The 5,000-nt window shown below is 54.1% G+C and overlaps 1 non-coding gene across 1 annotated transcript in view; it reads right to left on the reverse strand.

Moving 5' to 3' along the window:
- Positions 1–1,558, reverse strand: part of LOC124773405 — a 1,927-nt gene extending 369 nt beyond the window's left edge. Inside the window, exon 1 of the ribosomal RNA XR_007014656.1 lies at positions 1–1,558. This exon is cut by the window's left edge and continues 369 nt beyond it. This is a non-coding gene — a ribosomal RNA (small subunit ribosomal RNA).
- Between the last annotated feature and the right edge of the window lie 3,442 nt (positions 1,559–5,000).

Here is a 5,000-nt window from a genome sequence, read left to right on the forward strand (position 1 = left end):
GCATCACAGACCTGTTTATTGCTCAATCATCGTGCGGCTAGAAGCCGCCTGTCCCTCTAAGAAGAAAAGTAATCGCTGACAGCACGAAGGATGTCACGCGACTAGTTAGCAGGCTAGAGTCTCGTTCGTTATCGGAATTAACCAGACAAATCGCTCCACCAACTAAGAACGGCCATGCACCACCACCCAACCGAATCAAGAAAGAGCTATCAATCTGTCAATCCTTCCGGTGTCCCGGGCCTGGTGAGGTTTCCCGTGTTGAGTCAAATTAAGCCGCAGGCTCCACTCCTGGTGGTGCCCTTCCGTCAATTCCTTTAAGTTTCAGCTTTGCAACCATACTTCCCCCGGAACCCAAAAGCTTTGGTTTCCCGGAGGCTGCCCCGCCGAGTCATCGGAGGAACTGCGGCGGATCGCTGGCTGGCATCGTTTTATGGTTAGAACTAGGGCGGTATCTGATCGCCTTCGAACCTCTAACTTTCGTTCTTGATTAATGAAAACATACTTGGCAAATGCTTTCGCTTCTGTTCGTCTTGCGACGATCCAAGAATTTCACCTCTAACGTCGCAATACGAATGCCCCCCCGCCTGTCCCTATTAATCATTACCTCGGGTTCCGAAAACCAACAAAATAGAACCGAGGTCCTATTCCATTATTCCATGCACACAGTATTCAGGCGGGCTTGCCTGCTTTAAGCACTCTAATTTGTTCAAAGTAAACGTGCCGGCCCACCGAGACACTCAATAAAGAGCACCCTGGTAGGATTTCAACGGGGGTCCGCCTCGGGACGCAACGAGCACGCACGGGGCGGTCGCACGCCTTCGGCTCGCCCCACCGGCAGGACGTCCCACGATACATGCCAGTTAAACACCGACGGGCGTGTGAACCAACAGCGTGGGACACAAATCCAACTACGAGCTTTTTAACCGCAACAACTTTAATATACGCTATTGGAGCTGGAATTACCGCGGCTGCTGGCACCAGACTTGCCCCTCCAATAGATACTCGTTAAAGGATTTAAAGTGTACTCATTCCGATTACGGGGCCTCGGATGAGTCCCGTATCGTTATTTTTCGTCACTACCTCCCCGTGCCGGGAGTGGGTAATTTGCGCGCCTGCTGCCTTCCTGGATGTGGTAGCCGTTTCTCAGGCTCCCTCTCGGAATCGAAACCCTGATTCCCCGTTACCCGTTACAACCATGGTAGGCGCAGAACCTACCATCGACAGTGATAAGGCAGACATTTGAAAGATGCGTCGCCGGTACGAGGACCGTGCGATCAGCCCAAAGTTATTCAGAGTCACCAAGGCAAACGGACCGGACGAGCCGACCGATTGGTTTTGATCTAATAAAAGCGTCCCTTCCATCTCTGGTCGGGACTCTGTTTGCATGTATTAGCTCTAGAATTACCACAGTTATCCAAGTAACGTGGGTACGATCTAAGGAACCATAACTGATTTAATGAGCCATTCGCGGTTTCACCTTAATGCGGCTTGTACTGAGACATTGCATGGCTTAATCTTTTGAGACAAGCATATGACTACTGGCAGGATCAACCAGGGAGCTGCGTCAACTAGAGCATGAGCAGCCGGCCGCCCGGGAGTGTGTCCCGGGGGGCCCGCGCGAACACGCAAGCGTCCGCTCAATCATTCTGCAAAACAGGAGGAGGCTGAGCTCCCCTGCACAATACACCTCGAAACCCTCTCAGGTCCCGGCGGCGCGCAGCGGCCGTCCCAAGTACTTGGTCGGGTTCGAGAGAGGCGCAATCGCCCGGAGTTAGGCGAGTAGACGCTTTCGTGTGCGACCACCCGTGCTCCCAACTGAGCTTGCCGCTGCCGACAGAGGCCCGGGAGCGTGCTGTCGTGGCATTGCCGGCGGGAGACAACACGCGCCACCTACGGTGACCGGCAGCTCCAACGCCAGCGCCACAGAAGGACAAAAGCCCCACTTGGGTGCCGAAGCGAACTCTCCCAGCACAGCGCACACGCCAACACATCCCGCACAGCTGCGATAACAAACCACCCAGCGAGAACCGCTGGGGCGACCGAGCAGCAGACGGCGTCGCGGCGCCGAGCGCCGTGGCGGCGGCGCATCCTCAACGCACACAGTCCTCAATCGGACCAGCACACTGCAGATGTCCACCGCGCTTCGCACCGGGGCCCGCGAGGACCTACTTTGGCCGCACGGCGCCGCGCGGCAGGTGTGCGCCGGCGCGCAGCTGCGACGCCTGCCGCGTCCGTCGGCCGGCGCGCCTGCCACACTGGCCCGCCCCCCCACCAGCCGGCTGTAGCGCGTGGCGCCCACGCACCGCGCGGCCAGCACGCCGGGGAGGCGCCCCCTCACCGGCCGGGGACGGTCCCCACCCAGCCACCGGCCGCGTATCGCTTCACACCCAGATGCCGTTCAAGTTTCGTCGGCATGGTGGTATCGCTGGAACAACCGGTTAGTACCTCAACCTATCGTCGCCATCACCGATTCACCCCTAGCGAGAACAACCGCACCACAACGGGTTACCATTTCTTCATTTGCGTAACTTCACCAGAAAACGTAGGCGTCCATCGCCATTTGCAACTTCAACCCATTATTGCATGCCTGTGTCAGGTGTCACGCCACACTACGTCTGCCCACATACACGCAACAAAATGTGCACGCCTAGACAATACGTGGAAGGTGGCCCCCGTACGTATGCGATGTTCCATTGCTCGAACGACTGTCAACCGGCTTCTGTAGCATGTCGCAGATATGGAACGCGCTTGCACCATGCCATCACGGTGTGTGAGGAGAGACGACTAGGTCCGAATACATCAACAGACAGCTCATGCTGATCGCCATCCACGGCGTTCCGTTCCTCCCACACGTCTCTATGGCGTACCACACTGCAATCCAGCTCTCATAGGGAGACGACACGTAGCTGCGTGCACAATATTTGCACTGTTATGGTCCGCCGTTTTTGGGCGCAGTCGTTGTACGGTCACACATGTGCCACGATGTATCATTCAGTACATAAGGACGAATGTGCAGTACAGATTGTGGTTCACGCGTACGACATCAGCGTGACTGTTGACACAGGGCCGCACCACAACGTAGCCTGCGTACGTCGCATGCGAAGGGCATTGAACATGCAAACTTGTCACCAACCACCTTGCGAAGGCAGGGGGCAAGGTGGGGACCGTGGGGAAGAGGTGGGGGGGGGGGGGGGGGGCGGCATGTACGCCCTGCTGCCATCCACATTACAGTGTACAGCAGGAGCATGTGGAAAGTCAAGCAAGACTTGCAAGGTGTTTAACATGAAGCGATACACAGGGGAGCGGGCAGTGCGAGTAGCGAACTATATTGCGAGGGTTGCGGGTGGGCAACACTACACTAATTGAACGAGTCGTATAACAATTACAGAGCAGGTTTAGGCGACAACGTGGGTTACGATAGGCGACAACGTGGGTTACGTTAGGGGACAACGTGGGTTACGTTAGGGGACAACGTGGGTTACGTTAGGGGACAACGTGGGTTACGTTAGGGGACAACGTGGGTTACGTTAGGGGACAACGTGGGTTACGTTAGGGGACAACGTGGGTTACGTTAGGGGGACAACGTGGGTTAGGTTAAGGCACAACATGGGTTAGGTTAAGGCACAACATGGGTTAGGTTAAGGCACAACATGGGTTAGGTTAAGGGCACAACATGGGTTAGGTTAAGGCACAACATGGGTTAGGTTACGGCACAACATGGGTTAGGTTAAGGCACAACATGGGTTAGGTTAAGGCACAACATGGGTTAGGTTTAGGGGACAACATGGGTTAGGTTAGGGGACAACATGGGTTAGGTTTAGGGGACAACATGGGTTATGGTTAAGGGCACAACATGGGTTAGGTTAGGGGACAACATGGGGTTAGGTTAAGGCACAACATGGGTTAGGTTAGGGGACAACATTGGGTTAGGTTAGGGGACAACATGGGTTAGGTTAAGGCACAACATGGGTTAGGTAAGGCACAACATGGGTTAGGTTAAGGCAACAACATGGGTTAGGTTAGGGGACAACATGTGGTTTAGGTTAGGGGACAACTTGGGTTAGGTTAGGGGACAACATGGGTGTAGGTTAAGGCACAACATGGGTTAGGTTAAGGCACAACATGGGTTAGGTTAGGGCACAACATGGGTTAGGTTAGGGCACAACATGGGTTAGGTTAGGGCACAACATGGGTTAGGTTAGGGGGACAACATGGGTTAGGTTAGGGGACAACATGGGGTTAGGTTAGGGGACAACATGGGTTAGGTTAGGGGTGACAACATGGGTTAGGTTAGGGGACAACAATGGGTTAGGTTAGGGGACAACATGGGTTTAGGTTAGGGGACAACATGGGGTTAGGTTAGGGGACAACATGGGTTAGGTGTAGGGGACAACATGGGTTAGGTTAGGGGACAACATGGGTTAGGTTAAGGCACAACATGGGTTTAGGTTAAGGCACAACATGGGTTAGGTTAGGGGGACAACATGGGTTAGGTTAGGGGACAACATGGGTTAGGTTAGGGGACAACATGGGTTAGGTTAAGGCACAACAATGGGTTAGGTTAGGGGGACAACATGGGTTAGGTTAAGGCACAACATGGGTTAGGTTTAGGGGACAACATGGGTTAGGTTATGGGGACAACATGGGTTAGGTTAAGGCACAACATGGGTTAGGTTAAGGCACAACATGGGTTAGGTTAAGGCACAACATGGGTTAGGTTAGGGGACAACATGGGTTAGGTTAGGGGACAACTTGGGTTAGGTTAGGGGACAACATGGGTTAGGTTAAGGCACAACATGGGTTAGGTTAAGGCACAACATGGGTTAGGTTAGGGGACAACATGGGTTAGGTTAGGGGACAACATGGGTTAGGTTAAGGCACAACATGGGTTTAGGTTAGGGGGACAACATGGGGTTAGGTTAAGGCACAAACATGGGTTAGGTTAGGGGGACAACATGGGGTTAGGTTAGGGGGACAACATGGGTTAGGTTAAGGCACAA

Source organism: Schistocerca piceifrons, unplaced genomic scaffold, assembly GCF_021461385.2.
Source record: "Schistocerca piceifrons isolate TAMUIC-IGC-003096 unplaced genomic scaffold, iqSchPice1.1 HiC_scaffold_953, whole genome shotgun sequence".
NCBI classification, from domain to species: Eukaryota; Metazoa; Arthropoda; class Insecta; order Orthoptera; family Acrididae; genus Schistocerca; species Schistocerca piceifrons.